The sequence below is a fragment of the Propithecus coquereli genome, unplaced genomic scaffold (assembly GCF_000956105.1).
Source record: "Propithecus coquereli isolate 6110/MARCELLA unplaced genomic scaffold, Pcoq_1.0 Scaffold333, whole genome shotgun sequence".
NCBI lineage: Eukaryota > Metazoa > Chordata > Mammalia > Primates > Indriidae > Propithecus > Propithecus coquereli.
Genome location: NW_012148986.1, coordinates 1,206,940 through 1,229,134, shown reverse-complemented (window position 1 = coordinate 1,229,134; position 22,195 = coordinate 1,206,940).

Below are 22,195 nucleotides of genomic sequence, written 5' to 3'. Positions count from 1 at the left end.
TCTCTACTGGAGTTAGAGCTCATTAGGGTGGCCTCATGTCTCTCCTTGGTTAAGCCTTTGCCCTCTCTAGCCTGAAGTCTTGCTAGAATGCTTTAGCAACACCAAATGCTCAAAGTTGTCCTGAGCACACAAAGTGCATTTTCATCTTTGTGAAGTTGGTCTCCTCACTTCCATACCCTGTTTTCCTTCCTCCTATTTTTACCAATTATGGCTCGTAATTCATTTTCTCCAGCAAGTGCCCTCTCTCTCTCTCTCTCTATTTCTGACTCCCTAATTGTTCCGATGCTTCTCTACAGTCCTCTCATCATATCTTCTGTGAATGCCTCTCTCGTAACACAGGTGTTCATCCTCTTACGCCTGCAGTACCTTGAAGACTGTGACCACATCTTATTTCACTTAATATCCCCAGTACCTAGCATTGTGCCTCATTTACAGGAGGTTCTGCAAACATACTGGTTCTGTGAAATAATAAACAAATACTTTCCATGCCCCCCTGCCCTCTTTTAAAGAAAAAATCTTTTAGAAAAGCATTTTTTTTTTTAATTGGGAAAATCTTGAGAAGATTAGGCTAAACAACAGGAGTCCTGGCTTTTAATCTCAGTTTTGTATTTAACCCACTCTGGAACCCTGGCCCTATCTCTTGAGGATTCTTGGTACATAAATGTCCATGTAGATTTTTGGTCAATATCAGCTCAGTATTTGGGTAAAATTAGACCTCTTAAAGCTCAGCTTTTGGAAACACAACCCTACCTTACCTCACAGCGGACTCATCATTACCCCCTATAATCCCCTCCTTTAATATTGTTTTCCTAGGGATTTCCATTATGATTTTTAAGTAACTGAATTGTATAGGAGGTGTGGTAGGCATGTGGTAGGCCTATATATGAAAATGTGCATATACTGTAAGTTCGAAACTATTAAGTCATATTTGTATGCGTTCCCCTTGTATTAGCTGTGTGGCTACTCTGCCTCTTTTTCCAGATGTTAAGCCTTAAGCACTAGATGGCAATTTTATAATGTGATTCAAAGGGTGGGGAAGGAAAAGCTACTCCTTTAGCAAAATAATGTTGAGGAGGTATGCCAGCAGGGGGTTATCTGTCCCACTGTGAGATTACTTGGTTGCTTTTTGTATATTTTGTGATCTCCAAGGCCAAACCACTATGGAGAATCCAAAGCACCTCTTCTGCTTAAACAATGAAAGAACCAGAGAGAGAAGGTGTTAGGTAGATAGTTAGGATCTCCAGCTCTCCTAGAGACAAGGGTTCCCTGCTTTGGTGCTCTCTTAAGCAATTGCTCCACCTGGGAAGGATAAAGGCAGGCACTCCATTTTGGTGCTGCCCCACCCTTAATCCTATTTCGAGCAACTGCTACACCCCACAGGTGGGCTTTCTTAGAGGGAGCTCTTACACACAGATGGAATTTTGAGGACACCTGTTGATCATTTGCTAAAATCCCATACCTCCTGAGAGTCCTCCCCCAGACTGGGCTAATGAAAGGAAACAATCAGAGAGAGAGAGTGGGTTGGTCTGTCTCTCTGCATGCAAGGAGACAGACCTGTTTTCTTCTACAAAAAAGAGCTGCTTGAGTAAAACTCCTGCCTGGGGTTACTACGGGTTGTATTGGCCCTGCTGGTGATTTTTCAAAGAAAGGAACCAGAGGGCTGGGATAATAGTCTGGCCTTGACACTTTGATGTGTCTGGTCATTCTTTGGCCAAGCGCACACCAAGAACCGAGGGCAGACTGCCACCCTGACTAAGGGACTGCTTGAATATCCTCTCTGGAGACCAGCCAGGAGAGAACAAGGGGTCTACAAGTGGAGTGAGTATGACCATGGGAAACAGGAGAAAGTGCATGGAGCAGTCTGAAGGAGGAAGTCTCTCCTGACCAAGGGGGAGCTTGCGGGCTGTCCTCCAAGAGCCAGGAATGAAGCCTCATGCTGTAAGTAGGACTGCGACTTCTTTGCAGGAAACATCTTAGATCTCTGGTTCCCTTGTGGGTTCTGTATTGCTTGAACCTGCAGTAAATAACCAACTGAATATTTAAAAAAAATTCTGTATGTGTGCTTTATGGCCTGAATAGGAGTTATTGTAGATGCCCTTTTCCTCTTTTTCTCCAGCCAATGTCTAGATTCCCTCAGAATGGAAGGCAGGATGGTGGAAAGACCTCCATGGGAACCCATTAGACCATAGTAGACAGATCATTTTGGTTGTGGACTATGCTGCTGCTACTCCACAATCCGAGGTTTAGTGCCCAGGTATCACAGTGGGGACCAGCAGAAGAGTGACCACCACAGCATGCTTTTTGATTCAACTCAAGAAATTCTCCTCCTCCTCTCTCATCTTCTTCTGTCTTATGTTAAGCATTTGCATTTGCTTTAGGCTGAAAATTGTTATTTCATCAAATTATACTTTCATACATTGTTATAAAATATATAACAATATATTGCCATGCTAAAGCTATTTTATTTTTATGGAAGTTAGAAAGACATAAAGAAAAAAACCAATAAAAAAGCTAAAATCCTCTGAAACATTTCAATTCCAGCTTCTTGTTTTTTACATGAGACGATGGAACATTGAGGCTAATTTTTTTCTTCATGTCAATTTAAAGTATAATTTTCCTAGGACAGTTATTCTATTTCTTGATTATGGGATCTATAGAGACTACTATAACCTAGTGCTGCAAAAATGCTGTGACAACAAATCTCAACAAACAGAGGTTTGGGGCAAACAGGGCACTTTCTACTAAAGGCGTGCTACTGGTCTCCACCTCAGTACCATTTAGGGTTTCTCTGGAGGTGGAAAGGGGAGTGTTTGAGAGTCTTAATTCAGTCCTCTTATGATTACTTAGAACCTACACACAGCTCCTACCGTCTTCCTACTGCCATGGGCCTGTTGTTACTTTTCTTTTTGTTTAATTTCCATTTTTATTTTTTTAAAAATTTTTAAAAAATGAGTGAAATTTATTTGATTGATTGATTTTTTTTTTAAAGCAGTTATAGGTTTGCAGCAAAATTTGGAGGAAGGTACAGAGATTTTCCATATGCGTCAGGCCCCCACGCACCCACAGCCTTCCCATTGTCAACATCCCCAGCAGAGTGCTATATTCGTTACAATCCATGAACCTACATTGACACATGATCATCATTCAAAGTCCACGATTTAGGATTCACTCTTGGTGTTGTGCATTCTGTCGGTTAGGACAAATGTATTGTGACCTTATCCACCATTACAGTATCACACAGAGTAGAAAAACTAGTGAATTATTTTAAAGCAAATATCTTTGTAACTACCACCCAGGCCAAGAGAAAGATCTCTTCTGGCTTTCCAAAAAACCCCTTGGTGAGGCTCATTTCCATTACTAACACTTGCATCAGAATAACTACTATCCTGACTTTTGTAGTAATAACATCTTGAACTTTATTTTTTCAGCTTTGTCACTAAAATGCATTTTTTAATACATTATATTTTAGTCCTTTCCATTAAAAAATTGATGTCTTTAGATCCTCTTTTAATCTACAAGTCCTCCCCTCCCCCACAATCTTACCATTTCTTTTCCTTACAATTTACTGGTTCAGAGATCCAGACAATCTAAACTGTCAAGTTTCCTATTGTCTGGATTTCATTAACTGTTGTGTTTTTGGCTACCTTCTCATTTTCTTCTCTCTTCTGTTTCCTAAAAAATGGCAACAGAATTCAGAGGGTTAATCAGACTCATTTTGGCAAGACTATGGGAGGCACATAATGTCTGATTATTTTTGTTAGCAGACATTAATATTCAACATATAGATCCATTAATTCATTGAATGGAGGGCAGTTGTAAATAGTGATATTCTATGATTTAAAATAATTATTATCTGTACTTTTAAAATAAAAAGATACTTTCCCTCATCTATTGTTTGGTTACCCAATGGTATACTCATATAGGAAAGGCAGAATAAGTGCTTGATTTTTTTTTTCTCTTTATTTACCATCCTCTGAAGATAATCAATTATTTTTAAATAAATGTTATGAGTTAATAGATTTACATATATTTGTTGATTTCAATCCATGGGTGATTATTTTCCTTACCATCTTTGGCCATTAGAACCCTCATTAAGTTGGCTTGTTCTATTGACATGTTTCTAGTAATCTTGGCTGCTTTTTTGAGAAAGTATTTCGGGTTCATCTTATTCATAGCCTGCTCCAGGCATGAAATCAGCCATTTCTCCAAGCAGCCTTTATTTCTTTTATTAAAAAACGGCAATTCAGGCCGGGCGCGGTGGCTCACGCCTGTAATCCTAGCACTCTGGGAGGCCGAGGCGGGCGGATTGTTTGAGCTCAGGAGTTCGAGACCAGCCTGAGCAAGAGCGAGACCCTGTCTCTACTAAAAATAGAAAGAAATTAATCGGACAACTAAGAATATATAGAAAAAATTAGCTGGGCATGGTGGCGCATGCCTGTAGTCCCAGCGACTTGGGAGGCTGAGGCAGAAGGATTGCTTGAGCCCAGGAGTTTGAGGTTGCTGTGAGCTAGGACGACGCCACGGCACTCTAGCCTGTGCAACACAGTGAGACTCTGTCTCAAAAAAAAAAAAAAAAAAGCAATTCAAAATCACAATCTTGTTGCTAATAATGCTATTCTAATATAACAGTGCTCCCTGTTTTGCTATTTTTGAATGGTATTATAGACTAAATATTTGTATCCCCTCAAAAATCCATAAGATGAAATTCTGCCCCTCCAAGATAATGGTAGTAGGAGGTAGGGCCTTTGGGAGGTAATTATGTCACCCTAATCATTCATAAGGTGGAGCCCTCATAAATAGGATTAGTGTCCTTAGAGAAGAGACCCCAGAGCACTCTCTTGCCCCTTTCATCATGCGTAGACATAGTGAGAATATAGCCTTCTATGAACCAGGAAGAAGACTCTCATCAGACACCAAATCTGCCTTGATCTTGGGCCTTCCACCCTCCAGAACTGTAAGAAATAAATTTCTTCATTTGTAAGCCACTTAGTTCATGATATTTTGTTATAGCAGCCTAAGTGAATTAAGACAAGTAAAGTTCAAAAGCTGGTGGCTTGCTTTCTGAGATTTCATCTATCTGTTTACTTTCATCTGGATATTGATGTTCCTTTATTCACTTTTTATTTTATTTAAAAATTGACATATAATATACATACTTATGGGATACCTAGTGATGTTTCCATACATATAGTGATCAGATCAGGGTAATTAGTATATCCATCATATCAAACATTTTCATTTTTTCTTATGGGGAACATTCAATATACTCCTTCTAGCTATTTGAAACTACATAACATATTATTGTTAACTATAGTCATCCTACAGTGCTATAGAACACTAGAATTTACTCCTCCTATCTAGCTGTAATTTTGTATCCTTTAACAAATCACTCCCTAAGCCCTTCCTTCCCTCTACCCTTCCCAGTCTTTAGTATCCTCTGTTCTACTTTTTACTTCTATGAGATCAACCTTTTTTTAGCTTCCACATATGAGTAAAAACATGTGGTGTTTAACTTTCTCTTCCTGGCTTATTTCACTTAACGTAATACCCTCCAGTTACATCCTTATTGCTATGAATGACAGGATTTCATTCTCTTTTGTGGGTGCATAGTATTGCATGGTGCGTATGCACCACGTTTTCTTTATTCATTCATCTGCTGTTGGACACCTGGGCTGATTCCATATCTTGAGTATTGTGAATAGTGCTGCAATAAGCATGAGGGTGTAGATGTATTGCTGATATACTGATTTCTTTTCCTTCACATAAATATTCAGTAGTGGGATCGTCAGATAATATAGTAGTTCTATGTGTAGATTTTTGAGAAACCTCCATACTGTTCTCTATGCTGGATATACTAGTTTATATTCCCACCAACAGTATATAAGAATTTCTTTTCTCTGCATCCTCACTAGCATTTGTTATTTTTTGTCTTTTTCTTAATAGCCATCCTAACTGGGGTAAGATGGTAATCATGGTGGTTTTGATCTGCATTTCCCTGATGATTAGTGATGTTGAGCATTCTTTCATGTATTTTTTGGTCATTCGTATGTCTTCTTTTGAGAAATTTCCATTCAGATCATTTGCCTATTTTTAATTTGCCTATTTTTTATTTGAATTGTTTGTTTTGCTCTTTCTTTGAGTCCCTTGTATATTCTGTTTATTAATCCATGTCAGACAGTTTGCAAATATTTTCTCCCATTCTACAGGTTTTCTTTTCACTCTGTTGTTTCCTTTGCTGTGCTTTTTAGTTTGATATAATCTCATTTGCTTATTTTTGCTTTTGTTGTCTGTGCTCGTGAGGTCTTATTCATAAAATCTTTCCCAGACCAATGTCCTGAAGCATTTTCCCTGTTTTCTTCTAGTAGGTTTATAGTTTCAGGTCTTACATTTAGGTCTTTAATCTATTTTTAGTTGACTTTTATATAGGGTGAGAGGTGGGGATCTAGTTTCATTCTTCTGCATGTGGATATCCAGTTTTCCCAGCATTACTTATGGAAGAGACTCTCCTTTCCCCAGAGAGTGTTCTTGGCATTTTTGTCAAAAATCGGTTATCTGTAGAAAAATGGATTAATTTTTGGGTTCTCTGTTTTGTTCCATTAATCTACGTTTCTGTTTTTATGCCATTACCATGCTGTTTTGGTTAGTATAGGTTTGTAGTATATTTTGAAGTCTGGCAGTGTGATTCCTCTAGCTTTCTTCTTTTTGCTCAGTATTACTTTGGCTGTTCAGGGTCTTTAGTGATTTCATACAAATTTTAGGATTTTTTTCTGTGAAGAATGTAATTGGTATTTTGATAAAGATAGAATGGAATCTTTAGTTTGCTTTAAATAGTATGATCATTTTAACAATATTAATTTTTCTGATTCATGAGCATGGATGTCATTTCATTTGTTTGTATCCTCTTCAATTTTTTTCATCAATCAATCTTTCTTGCAGTTTTCCTTATAGATTTCTTTCACCCCCTTGGTTAAATTTATTCCTAAGTATTTTATCATTTTTTGGGTAGCTTTTGTAAATGGAATTGTCCTCTTGATTTCTTTTTTAGCTAGTTCATTGTTCATGTATAGTAACACTACTCATTGTTGTATGTTGATTTTGTATCCTGAAACTTTACTGAATTCATTTATCAATTCTGAGGGTTTTTTGGTAGAGTCTTTAGGTTTTTCTACATGTAAGATCATGTCTCCCCATTCACTTGTGATCCAATTTCTACTAATTTCTTTTCAGCGTGGGTCTTTGTCATAGAAGAAAACCACATCTAATCAGTTTCCTAAGGTTCTGACTGCTCTACAGTCTAGACTTCTCTAGCTCCTTCAATTTTTAAGGCAGTTTCCTTGTACTTTCCCACTGTTAGGTTGGGAAAATGTCTCCCAGTGGCAGGTGCTGTTTTCAAATGTCCTTGTTATGATTTTCAGTGAGCATACGTTGGCTATTATTATTAGTGTCTCTTGTGTTTAGAACCATCAGATATCTTATTGTTTCCCTTTGCTTTCTTCTGATCAAATACTGATACCATGTAGATCTTATGGTTGTTGGTGATTTGTTCCCACTTGTTTTGTCATTTAGGGTTTGTGGGGATGCTGTGTCACACAGTTTGTTATAAATGCTATCCATGTATTTTTCTTTGCTGTCTAGTAACTTTCTGTAAAGATTTAGGGAGATTAAAAAAATCTATGTGGGCACCGTATGCCCAGAATTTTTTTTCTGATGGAGAATACAAAGAGAAATAGTCCCATTAAAATTTCTTCTTTACTTCTGGGCATTTTAGATCTTTTATGTGAGTTCACTAGAGAGTTTTATGACTAATATAATTCATGTTCAATTGATATGTAATCACAACATAAATGATAATACTGTCACTTGGAAATAAGATTTTTTAAATCAGCCATATTACTGTTATATGTCATCCTTTATTTTTTTTATTTTCCTTTTCTATCATCTCTCTCTTGTAGATAGTGTCCTACTACTTTCAGGGTGTTATATACATCTTTTAATGCTTTGTAGCTTTCTTGTAGCCAGCTTATAAAGAATTATTGATGTCCTTCTTGTACTTCTACCTAACTCAACCCAAACCTGTCTTTATATAGATGATTAAGATGCCTCATGATATAAAATAGTGACCTTATTTGATTAGTCTTATCAAAGATAACCAAACACAATTAGTTTGGTCTATAAATATAAACATCAGTTTGTTCTGCTTTCTCTCTCACTTTAGATTTTCAGTTTAATCATTAAATGTTTGGGGCCAGGTAGGAGAATTATGATTAAAGGAAATAACTAAGGAAGGCTGTTTCTCTTGGCTCCTGTAAGTAACCTGACAAAGAGACTTGTTGCTTAACTAATGCCTAATGTGTTCATTTGGAATGCTCTGATGCTCAATTTTATTAGCCATTTACAAAACAAAGCTTGTTTTCCCCCCGCATTGTAATTAGTGTAATTAGAGTTTATGTGTGAGGTATCATATGTCTATTGTGTGGAGTTTTTTCAGGATAATAAGGATACTGAATTACCTTACTAAGATTGTTGGTTTTAATAATTACTTTATGTAGAATGTTTAATAATACTTCACACTGGAAAATTGAAGTTGCAATCAAAATAGCATTGAGTGATTTGGAGCAAGAATGTGTTCTTGCTTACACTCTGCCTGCAACTCAGGGCTGACTGGGTATAATGTTTATACATGAAATGAAAAACAGACCAGAGCAAGATTATGGGATGATTTTTCTTTTTCCTGAGAGGCTAACAAGAATAAATGTCATGCCATACTAGCCCAGGGAACAAAATTGTAAATTTAGAGAGAAGAAACAGGTTTTCAAGTTTATATTCCTCCTATCTTATGGGGATTAGCTTCTGTTGTTACCATAATGTATTATGGTTGAAACGGGAAGACAGGGTTGTGTTGAAGAGTCCCTGAGTGATTACCCAAAAATCTCAGTTGCAACATATGTTGGAGCAGCCTCACAAGTGAAAATAAACTCATGGCATGTGGTTATCTGCCTGGGAGTTCTTGTCATTCACTACACAGTTCATCTGAAGGGAGAACAAAAGTATTTCTTTTTCAAATAACAAAATGTAAAATGGCAGGTGTTATATTTTGTTCATACCAGCACTGGGTCTCCAGTTCTCTAAACCTAATGTAGAAGTGGAGTCTGTAGATGGTATCCAGGAGCTGTTTTGGCCTTTTAGAACACCTTGTTTTTCAAATGTAGTTGAAGTTCATTGGAAGTGGCTCTTGCTATTTCAGATCAAGTTTTAATTGATATTCTCAGTCTATTTTCTCTTTACTCTCAAGCACCACTATTGATCACAAGTTAAATTGGACCAAGTTGCTATGCACAACATATTGTCAGCTCTGTTAACACACTTCTTTCTTTTTCCAATCTTGGCGCCCTTAATTATATTTAACCAAATCACTGTTAAAGTAAATTCACATAAAATTGGAGTTCATATGTAGATTTCTTGCAGGCAGGAATTTCAGAGAGACAAGCACTTTGCAAGGACACACATGGAATTCAGGTGAGTGGGTAGAAGATATTGCAAAGCAGTTAGTGATGCGTGTTATATGGAGAAGTGAGAGGTTTCCTGTATCTTTTCATTCTGTCTGATAGGGAAGAAATTCAGTAAAACATACGGAGAAGTTTCAGTGATTAGGACTCTTAATCTGTTTCTAGAAGAGGTTAAACCCAATTATTTTAACCATTTACCATGACAAATATCTTACCCCAAACTACCTCTCTTGGAAGTTACTTTGTTCTTTAGCTTTGTTCAATAGTAGAGGTAGCTGCGTAGCATCTGCGTTTGTTTTTTTCCTGTAGGAAATGATTTTCATTAAATGTAGACAGAATTAGTTATAACTTCCACTTGGAAGGTTATGACCTAGTGTTCTACTCAGTCATTTTGAAATAGCTTAGGTACTAATTATTTTTAACTAGCGTGTTTCATCTGGATTACTGACCACTTTAAAAGAGTTCAAATTGTTTCATTAGATCTATTCAATATTCTTGGAATTGCCAGTAAAAGATCAGATTGTAGATGTTGATATCATTAAAACCTTTGACTTCTAGAACTATACGTTTCTAATATTACTATGACCAGAATTTTTTTTGAGAAAATGAGTAAGATCATGTTTATGGTATACGGCTCTTATAAGATTTATGGCTGTATTGAAGACAGTTCAGGACTTACTTCTTCACTAATTTAAACTGGAAATGCTATTGATATCAAAATCACATATTCTACTCCAGGAGATAAAAACTGAAGCTACCATTTCCTAGTTTCCTAGGCATTTGAATTAGGAGTCACACAAAATGGGCAACTTGTATTGTCAACTGAATTGTAACACTTGGGTGGCTCCTAGATGATGTCACAAATAACATTTATTTTTAAAATTACTGAGCAAAACCCGAAACAAAACAAACAGTAGTCTTCAGTCAGCTGGAGTCTCTTTCACCTTGTGTTTCAAAGGTAACTTCTAGGTAGCCTAAGGTTGGCAGCATCAGCCAGCAGCCAACCCTGGTCCCAACTTTCCTTAGAACTCATGTCTCTGATGAGGAAATGTGGCAGAGACGGTGAGCTGTCAAAGGAAATGTTTGGGCCTTTCCTGTACCCTCCATCTTGCGTGTTGTAGAGCTGTTAGGAAGTGGTTCCTCAGTTAGAAACCACATTTTCCGGGACTCCTTTGCAATTAGATGCAGCCATTGATTGGATTTTAGCAAATGGAATGTGATCCGAAGTGACGCACATCACCATCACTTTCTAGTCTGACTTCATCTGCTCTTTCCCAGGCTCTTCTTTCTCTCCAGTTAGTTGTTATGGAGATAACCTCAGGATGAATGTACAGGCTTTGTCATGAAGATGGCAGGATTTACATAATCCTGGGTTCCTGTGGCTTCATTAAAGGCCTATTCTTCCTGTTCTGCTCAGCAGTATTAGGTGAGCAATTCTTCAATGAAGAAATTTTAATTATCTTGGAAATATTTGTCTTTATTTATTATAGCACCTAGGGGTTCTCTAACTAATAAGGCATGTAAATTCATCCAAGCATATATATGGCAGATGTAATAACTCAATTAAAGGAAAAGGGAAGGTTGGCAGAGAGGAGAAAGATTATTTTGGGTCTTAAGTTGGTGAAGATACGCCAAGGAGGGAGGAGGGTACATTTAATACATTTCATTTTCAAGCTAGGAAAAGCTATTGCAAACTATTAATAGTTGTAAAGTTGGGGCCAAGGATTCAAGCCTACTTATGCATTCATTCATTTGCTCACTCTTTCATTCAACATATGCCTACTATGTGCAAATACTGTCCTAGGTGTTGGGGATAACTCAGGAAAAAAGAGAGACCGAAAAATTTCGGGCTATTTCTAACCCTTAATATGTCTACTGCTTAGTTCTTGTTTGTTTTTGTTTAATGAGGAAAATCATCATAATGTCTTTAGTTGTAGTTGTCATATAAACCAGTAAAATCTCACCATTGTTTGCTCTTATAATTTTAGTTCTTAATGAATGTTAGGTGGATTTAGTAAGGGTCTTTGCTGAAGGGAAAGAAAATACTGTATTTGGATTTCTTTGGTTCTTTCTCCTAACTCTGGCTTGGTTCTGACAGCAGAACAAATGGGAATATGTATGAGGCTATAAGATAACTTCTGTTAAAATGTGCAGGGTTCAACATTTAAAAGGAATTACATTTCAATACAAGATAAAATTTCCAGATTACCTTGAGAATTGGGGCTGTTACTGTCAGTTATATTGAAAGAATTCCACCATGCTAAATTACCTGACAAGTTGTGATGTTTTATGTGCTGTATTGATATTGGAGTATTTGTTTTGCTTCAGTGGGTACTTAATTATTTGTTTCTTCTTGACAGTGTGCTAGAATTAATTCATACCATTATGAAGCTACTTTAAACATCCTCTTGAGAGCAAGAGCTGGTTTCTGTAAACCTGGTGCATCATCTGAATGTTTTGCTCTTAGTTTAAATATATTACATTAGGATCATGAATTGCTTTTAAAAAGAGAGAAAGTACAGCATTCCTGTTCTAAAGGAGATTTCAGAGATGCAAAATGAAAGGAGTTAAATACTACTGTAGGAAATGGAAGCTGTTATCAGAATCTAGCTTAGTATGGATTCATGGAGACAAGGCTCTCAGGTAGTGTATGGTATGACTCAGGCACATTTCTTTCCCATTAGCAATTAACCTTTATTTTCTATACAAAACAAAAGTTCTAGTCAACAGTCTTTATTTTTTTAAAAAATGCAGAAGGTGTAGAATGAGTTTATCCAAAGGTTTTATAAATCTTTAGTTTTTCAAAAATCCAGTAGTAATAGCCAATGGGTAGGTGTAAGTTAATATAGTACTTATATATTATATTAATATAAGAATTATAAGCTCCTTAGTAAGCATAAAACCACAGAATATAAAATGATAATGTTGTTTATTTAATACTGGAATGCCACAATTTTTTGTTTTTCTTTTGCCTAGGAGGAACTGAGTGCATCAGAAAGGTAAAATAATTTTCTTTTGATATTCATGAGAATATTTTTTCCCCTAAAAAGAATGGAGTTCTAGGAATAGTGAAAATTTACTTATATAGCTACTTCCACTTCCAGAGATGTGATCCCTTACTGTATAAATGATGATTTCTAATCAAAATGACACTGATGAATCAGATTTCATGTTCAGAAATTAGAAAGCCTAAATGAAGGTCCACTCTTTCATACAATTGTGGTAGCAATTTTATAAGGTAATAGTGTAAATATAACAAATTGGTTATAGGTCTTAGTCATAAATTCTTTGCCTAGGCCACTGTTTAGAAGAGTTTTTCCTGTTTCCTTCTATTAATAGAATTTTTATGGTTTTATGACTTACATTTACCCATTTCAAATTAATTTTTGTATATGGTGAGAGAGATGGGTCCTGTTTTATTCTTCTGCATCAAGTGGTCTTGCTGATTTGTTTTTTTGATAAAATGTTAAAATACATTTAAATGTGATTCTCATACTGATATTCTCCTTTTCTAGTTGTCTCAGTAGAGGCCAGTATTGTGGGAAAATAGCTGTATGAATAAGTCATCCTGTGATTTTCTAAAGTTGGGTATTCAGGAAAGGAAAGAACAGGAAAGAATACATACTCTTACATTCATAGAGGGCATGAGTGTTTTTTTTTTTTTTCCTGTCACAATAGCAGCAGAAGCAAGATGGTTATAGGTTAAAAAGAATAAGAGAGAAAAATGTTACAAAATTGATATCACAATTTAGTCTTTGTGTTTCTTAGTGGTGCTAGCATTTTTGATAAAATAGTCATGCCAACGATTATGCATGGAACTGAACCAATGATTCCGCACGTGTGCCCTGTCTTTCTACCTTGTTCATTTTGTGAGGTGGGTTTGGACAAAATATTGACAGTATCTAAACCTAGCCCTTGCTGTTTGGAGGAAGTGGTTTTATATTAGTTCTCTAGCTTTATATGCAGTTGAAAAAGAACATCTTCTGAAAATAGGGAGCCCATTCAGGAATCTAGCATCTATATTTGTTTGCCAAGGAGGGCTAATCAGTGCCATTGTGGGGGGGTGGCGGAGAAGAAAAGAAAAAGCAAACATATAGGCAGCATATTTGAATAAACACCTCAAATTCATGGTATTAACTTAGATGATATTTTCCAGGTTCAGGAGTTCTTGTAAGGAAATAAATTTGTCAAATAATATAGTATTAAAATACTAAAATGTAATATTAAGGTGAAACTAATAAATATTTTAGACAAAGTATTTGTCTTTTAGTGAGACCAATCATATGTTGCTTAGAGTGAATGTAATTTTAAAAAGGATCATACAAAATCTGATAACTCTTATCTATTTCCCACTGGTACATTTGAGAAGAAAACCAGTTGCATTAATATCTTCTAGTATTATGTAGAAATTAACAAACTTTTAGTGAATGGGATAAGTAGTTCTTTATAATTTTGGCAAAATTTTTCATATATTCTTTCAGTTTCAGATTGTAAGAAAAAAAGCAAAAGAAATGAGCACAGTGTAAAAAATAACTATTTGAGTCACTTCTTATGCTATTCTACCTCACTTGTCACTATAGGATTATTCTCAGAGGAACTGATAATATACTTCAATTAACTGTGACATGCCACTTTTATATATACTGGGTCTTTTCATTTTTTAAAGAAAATAAGAATGTGTTATTGTTCTTATCATAATATATTCTATAATATGTTTTATATTGATAAGCAATAATCTTTGTAGATTCTGGATATTAGCCCTTTATCAGATGTAGAGTTTGCAAATATTTTCTCCCATTCTGTAGGTTGTCTATTTACTCTGTTGATTATATCTTTTGCTGTGCAGAAGCTTTTTAATTTGATTAAGTCCCATTTATCTATTTTTGTTGTTGCTGTATTTGCCTTTGTGATCTTAGTTATAAATTCTTTGCCTAGGCCAATGTCTAGAAGAGTTTTTCCTGTTTCCTTCTATTATGATTTCATGACTTACATTTATCCATCTTGAATTAATTTTTGTATATGGCAAGAGATATGGGTCCTGTTTCATTCTTCTGTATGTAGAACTCAAACAAATCAGCAAGAAAAAAAACAATCCCATTAAAAAGTGGGCAAAATTTATCAAAAAGTCCCAAAACAACAAATGTTGGCATGGATGCGGAGAGATAGGAACACTCATGCACTGTTGGTGGGACTGCAAACTAGTGCAACCTCTGTGGAAAGCAATATGGAGATACCTTAAAGAGATACAAGTAGAAGTACCATTCGATCCAGCAATCCCATTACTGGGCATCTACCCAAAAGAACAAATGATACTGTATAAGAAAGACACCTGCACCCGAATGTTTATAGCTGCACAATTCACAATTGCAAAGTTGTGGAAACAACCCAAGTGTCCATCAATACATGAGTGGATTAATAAAATGTGGTATACGTATACCATGAAGTACTATTCAGCTTTAAGAAACAATGGTGGTATAGCACCTCTTGTATACTCCTGGATAGAGCTGGCATGCATTCTACTAAGTGAGGTATCCCAAGAATGGAAAGACAAGCACCACATGTACTCACCATCAAATTGGTATTAACTGATCAACATATAAATGCACATATAAGAATAACATCTATTGGATGTTGGGCAGGGGGGAGGGGTGAGGAGGGGACAGGTATATGCATACACAAAGAGTGCAATGCGCACCACCCGAAGGATGGACATATTTGAAACTGGGACTTAGTGGGGGTCAAGGGCAACATATGTAACCTAAACATCTGTACCCCCATAAAATGCTGAAATAAAAAAAAAGTGGGCAAAAGATAGGAACAGAATTTTTTCAAAAGATAGACAAATGACCAAAAAACATATGACAAAATGCTTAACATCACTAATCATCAGGGAAATGTGAATTAAAACCATAATGAGATACCACCTTACCCATCAGAATGACTGTTACTAAAAAGTCAAAAAGCAATAGATGCTGGCATGGATGCAGAGAGCAAGAAACACTTATACACTGTTGGTGGGACTTAAAAATTAATTTCTATGGAAAACAGCATGGAGATTCCTCAAAGAAATAAATGTAGATCTACTGTTTAATCCAGCAATCCTACTACTAACTATCTACCCAAAGGAAAAGAAGTCATTTTATAAAATATACACCTACACCTGAATATTTATCTCAGCACAATTCACAATTGCAAAGATGTAGAATCAACCTAAGTGTCCATCAATTCATGAGTGGATAAAGAAAATGTGGTATATATACACATACCATGGAGTATTACTCAGCCATAATGAGGAATGAAATGATGTCTTTTGCAGCAACTTGGATGGAACTGGAGATCATTATTCTAAGTGAAGTGTCTCAGGAATGGAAAAAGAAACACCACATGTACTCACTACTAATTGGGAGCTAAATGATGGGCACAAAGAGATGTAAAGGGCGTTTGAAAATAAGAAGGGGGTAAGGTGGGTAGAAGGGAAGGGATAAAAACTTACCTATTGGGCACAATGAACGCTATTCTGGTGATAGGTATGTTAAAACCTCCGATGTAAGCATTATATAAGGTATCCATGTACCAAAAACATTTGTACCCCCTTTATATTTTGAAATTAAAAAATAAGCAATAATCTGTAATAAGCAATCTTTTACTATTTTGAGGATTAGTGTAGGGAATTTTTGTTATAGACATCTGTAAAGAATATTATTAAATCATAATCAAAGGAGCTTAATTCATTTACAAGGTGGGGTTGGAGTGGGTATATGAATATATTACTTTTATTACATTCACATTTCTCTAGCACTAATGCATTTTTTTCCTATTGGTTATTCTCTTAGGAACTGTGTAGACATCTGGATAGTGAAAAATATATAAGTAATCACAAGACAAGCATTTTTTACTTACATAATTCTTATATCAAAAATTTCTGTTGGGCTGGGTGCGGTGGCTCATGCCTGTAATCCTAGGACTCTGGGAGGCCGAGGCAGGAGGATCGCTTGAGCTCAGGAGTTCGAAACCAGCCTGAGCAAGAGCGAGACCTGTCTCTACTATAAATAGAAGGAAATTAGCCAGAACAACTAAAAATAGAAAAAAATTAGCCGGGCACAGTTGCGCGTGCCAGTAGTCCCACCTACCCGGGAGGCTGAGGCAGTAGGATCACTTGAGCCCAGGAGTTTGACGTTGCTGTGAGCTAGGATGACGCCACGGCACTCTAGCCTGGGCAACAGAGTGAGACTCTGCCTCAAAAAAAAAAAAAAAAAATTCCTGTTGACAAAATGGGAGAGGCTTTATCATAAGAGGAAAGTTTTATTAAAGAAAGTAAAAATCAGCAACAGGCCAATTATCGTAGTATCTTAAAATCCCATAGCAGCTCCTTTTCTTCATGTTCACCAGTGAATTTCTCCAGTGATATGGTCTGTGTTGGGCAGACTTTTCATATTGAAAGTCTCAGAATTTACCTTCTTCTAGTGTGGTCTGTTCACCTACTATTTCCTGCTGGTCACTCGTTCCGTTCTGTTCCCTTTCTCTGTCCTATAACTGAGCATCAGCTCAATTTGGCACTAAATACGCAAAGATAGGACACTCATTTCCTGCCTGAGTGCTTTTTCCAAATGTGCGCTGGATCATGTCACTACTCACTCTTCAGTGTATGATTATTCAGAGGTCTCTTTGTTGTCCCGAGTTTGAACTCCCAAAGCTGTGCTCTGAGTTTGCAGTCCTCTTGCTTATCAGTCTTCAAGTGATCCTCATTGCCTCTGGAATAGCATTTGAGTAGGAAATAAGCTTGCAGCCAGGTTAAAGAGTACCTTATGCCAAATCACAGGTTTTGTTTCATCCAATATGACTTCACGTGAGCTCCAGCCAAAATGAATTCATTGTTTCCCCCAGATTTCACACCTTTTCTGCTTTCATGATTTTGCTCTTGGCAGTCTGTCCCAATGGATTATCTGGGTAGAAAAGATCTATGCATATTCAAATTCATTAGATATTGTAATATTAATCATCAGAGTGACTGCAGTAATTTTATTCCCAATAATTGTGTATGAATTCCTATTTCTCCATAGCCTTTTCAACACTTGATAATGTCAGATGGGTGCAAAATGGCAACTTGTTTTAATTTTTTTATGCATTTCCCTGATTTCTAGTGAGGTTGAACATCTTTTCATATGTTTATTGAGTATTTGAGTCTTTTCTTCCATGAATTACCTTTTAATATCATTTAAATATTTTTCTATTGGCTTCCTTGTTATGGATATTGATCTCTTTTGGGTTAAATTGGTTACAATCTTCTTTCAGTCACCAGCTTGTCTTTTGATATTGATATTTTAATATTGTCATTTAATATGCATAAATTCCTAACTTCAATGTAGTCTAACTTATGAATCTTTTATGAGTCAGTTTTTGGACTTTTAAAAGGTAATATCCTATTTTTTTTCTTTAAATGTTTTAAAGTTTTGAAGTTCATATTTATGTATTTAAAACATCTGGAACTTATTTTGTTTATGGGATGAGACAAGGAATCCAATTTTTTTCATGTGTCTAACCAATTGTCTGAGTATCATTTATTTAATTGTCCTTTTTCTTGGCTGACCTGCAATGATATTCCTCTCATATATGAAGGTACCAAATATGCATATGTCTGTTTGTGGCCTCCTGTTCTCTGCTTCAATATCTTACTGTCTTAAATAATATAGTTTATAGTAAGACTTGCTATGCGGTACAGTGACTCCTTTCTTTTTTTCTCTGACTTCAAAATTGTCCTTTTGCTCTTTAATACAAATTTTAGAATTAGACTAGACACCCATTGGAATTGTGTTTGAAATTGTATTGGATTTATAGATTTTTTTTCAAACTGCAAAAAAAAAAAAAAAGTGGGTCTGATTGCACTTCATTTCCTACCCACCCTCCTAGGAACAATTGCATCTTGCATCCACCCTCTCTGGAGACAAGCTACGTTTAGTGCATCAGAGGAGATCTGCCCTAGTAAGAATGATGGTTGGGGACCTTCTAGCACCGCCTCTGTAACTATTCCAAAGGAAAAAAACTAAGCAAGTGTATTTTCTGGTGGGGTAACCTGTTAGAAGATCAAGTGAATACAGGGAAAGGAACAAATCAGCACAAACCAGTACAATTAGGAGAGAGGTGATGTCATATTTACATTCTTTGCAAGCCTCCTTCTTATCTCTGCCATCATATGACATCCTTTACCATAGAAAGGGAAAAGAGAAATAGGACATAATTTTAAGAAGGGAAGGGATGAAGTATGAAATTGACTTATGGAAAATTATATTTAGATGTAATTTTAAAGATTATCTAATCTAATTCACACATTTTTTTCATGGATGGGTAAAACGATGACCCAGAGAGATTAAGTACCTTGTCTGTAAGAGCCAGGATTATCAGATCATCTGGTTTATTGTCTACTGCTCTTGAAATTGAAACACTTAAAGTGCTATAAAAACTAATTATTATATTTTAATTAGAATATCTACTTATTACCTAAATGCACCATTTCTACTCATTTTGTTAGGTAGATATCGGGGGATTCTGGGTTTCCCAGGGACAAAAGTGGGTGCAGCTGTGGTTCGTCCCCCAATAGGATTTCAGAGAAGCTCATGGGAGATCTGCATGGGTAGCAAGACTCAGGTCATATAACTGCCAACTGTCTAGTCAAAGTGATTCCATGGTGACGTCTGAGCCACGAGGGAGGTCCCAATCGGACACTATAAAACAAGACCCAGACCATAACCAAGCCTTTTTTTGCCCTCTTTCTGCTACGACAATGGATCTGTTTGTCATCTGCGGTGTATGTATCTCGCTCTGTGAACCTATATCTTGCTCTTGCTCTATAATCCTATCTTTCTCTCCTCTATAAATTTTACCTCATGCTTGCCTTACTTTGGTGTGTCTGGTCATTCTTTCTTTGGCCATGAGCACAGCAAGAACCAACATTTCAGACTGCAACCCAACAATTTTACCTAATTTTGAATATCTTTATGTTTTCAGAACTTTGAATCTCTCACAGTGCAAAACAGTATCCTAATAGCTCTCTCTCTCTCTTATTGTCTCTTTTTTTCTCTCTCTCTGTCCTGTTGTTGCTGTCGTATGAATAGTATAAGTGTTAGGTAGACAGCCAGGGACCTTCTACCCCTCCTGGAGACAAAGTCAGGTGCCCAAGCAATTGCTACATCTTGGGGAGGAGGGCATGCCCTTCAAATCTGCCAATCAGAACTTAGTATACCAACTGCAAAAGAATGCAGAGGATTCTCTAGCCCATGTGGGCCAAGCAACATAGGTACAGTGGGTTCTAAAAGGCAACCTAGGACAACCTAAGGCTAATTATCATGTCATTAGTTTAAATTTACATTGCAGTTCATCCCCCGCCCAAAAGGGCTTTCACAGAGGCTCATGGGAGATCTGCATGCACACTAAGACTCAGGTCAGATAACTCCCACCTGTCTATCAAAGTGGTTCCATGGTGATGTCTGAACCACGAGGACGGCCCAGTCCAGACACTATAAGACAAGACCCCAGACCACAACCAAGGCCTTTTTGTTATGACAAGGGGTCCATTTGTCATCCATGGTGAATGTATCTTGCTCTTGCTCTGTAAACCTATTCTTGCCCTTGCTCTACATTCCTATCTTTCTCTCCTCAATAAACCTGATTTCATGCTTAACTTGCTTTCAGTGTGGCTGGTCATTCTTTGGCCAAGAGCACACCAAGAGCCGACATTTCAGACTGCTGACTGCATAAGAACAACTATTACTTATTAATTTGTGTGGATGTGTAGCTATATTCCTTTTCATGATTGGCCTTAAGTCTGATGCTGTTAGGACAGTGTTCATAGGCATTTTTATTTATTAAATATAGGTGATATGTGTTATAAATATTTTATTAATAGTAAATGATCATTTTTATATATTTCTTTTTTTTCTCCTTTAAAAATATGGAAAATACCTTCTCTTTAAAATTACTGGTCCTAGTTATTCAGACATAATTAGCATGCAGAAAAATCATTTTGTGTCTCTACTTCAAAATGGTAGTGTATTTTATGTAAGTGTGCTTTAAAAATTATGTTAAGGTAAGATGGATTTGTAACTGGAAATCATTTGGTCCCTAGAAATATGGGAATTTGGGGCACATGCTAAACAGAGGAAATGAAATAGCAAATGAAGCTACACTTGCGTAGAGCAAAGTTTGACATAAAGAGGGCAAGATTGTCCTTTTAGGGCAGAATCTTGGGTATGGTTCCTTTTAAAACAATTTTTTTTGAGTATGTGGCAAAACTGTCACTTCTCCAGTGAACTTCATGTATTAACAAACCCAGTCCCAGTTGCCTGATTTAAGGTTTTTCCCCTTCCCAGGCTCAGAATTTTACAGTGGGGACTGGCGCAGGCATCTTTGTCCTAATTTCTCCTCCTCTCTCTGCTATCTCTGGGCTGTTTACAGTCAGAGAGAAGGTGGAGCAGGAACTGGAAGAAAAGGACAAGCCTTGTTTGACTGGTGGCAGTGCAATGTGGCATAGGTGCCCTCTCTGACAATGTCCCAAACCTGGCTCTTTCTTTTCTGAGTCACTTCTCTGAGTTCTAGGTTGATACCTTAGAGGAACTTATACTACAACTTTGTTCCCTGCTTCACCTTCTTCAAACCCTACTTCTTGTCATAAACCCTGCACCATCACAGGTAGATTTCTTTGTCAGAATCATTTAAGATGAATCATTCCTGGTTTCCTCTGCACCAGTCATTTAACCTATGGGGTAAACTTGACCTCCTTGGCCCACTAAATTCTGGAAGTACAGCCACTTCTGCTGCATTCCCTCTCTCTTCAGTCTTCTCTGGGTACCTGCTCACCTTTAGACCTTTCAGGCAACAGTCCCTGTTCCTTTCAAATACCAGGATTACATGCCAGATTCTCTGAATGGTTCTCTTGCAGATCCTTTCAATTTGCTTGAGGAAGCAGTGGGGGTGAGAGAATGTCCCCAACATATAGCACTTCTACAACTCTCTGTAGAGTGTTCTTGTCGCAACAGTCTTTGCTCATCCATCCCTGGAAGCCTTTTCTTTATATAGCCCGGCATGGGGGATGCGATAAAAGTTGCGTAATTATATATATAATATATTATTAATAGCTTTAGGGTTTCAGCCAAACCTTTGAAATAACAGGAAATTTTCCACTCAGTATATTGTTACATATGCCATAATGCTTTCCTGGGTTAGTTTAACATCCAGCATTGGAAGAAGTTGAAATTCACTTCTGGGATCAGGCTAGAGTCACCACTGCATAGACAGCATTTTGATGTTTAGGCTTTGGGCTTTTGGTTTGTAGTCCTGCATGTGTGTGTGTTGGGGGCAAAGGTAGTGTATTAGGCAGGGTTCTCCAGAGAAGCAGAACCATGTTCTGAATTGGCTCATGCAAGGGTGAGTTGATGTCAGAGTCTTGAATCTGAAATCTACAGGCCAGGTCAGCAGCTGGAAATTCAGGTAGAATTTCTATGCTGCAGTTTGGAGGCAGAATTCCTTCTTCTTTGGGAAACCTCAGTGTTTCCTTTTAAGTACTTCAACTGATTGGATAAACCTTAACCATGTTATGGAGGGTTATCTGTTTTACTTAGTCACTAATTGTAAATGTTATCACATCTAAAGAACACTTTCTTAGCAACACCTAGATGAATGTTTGATTAACCGAGTAC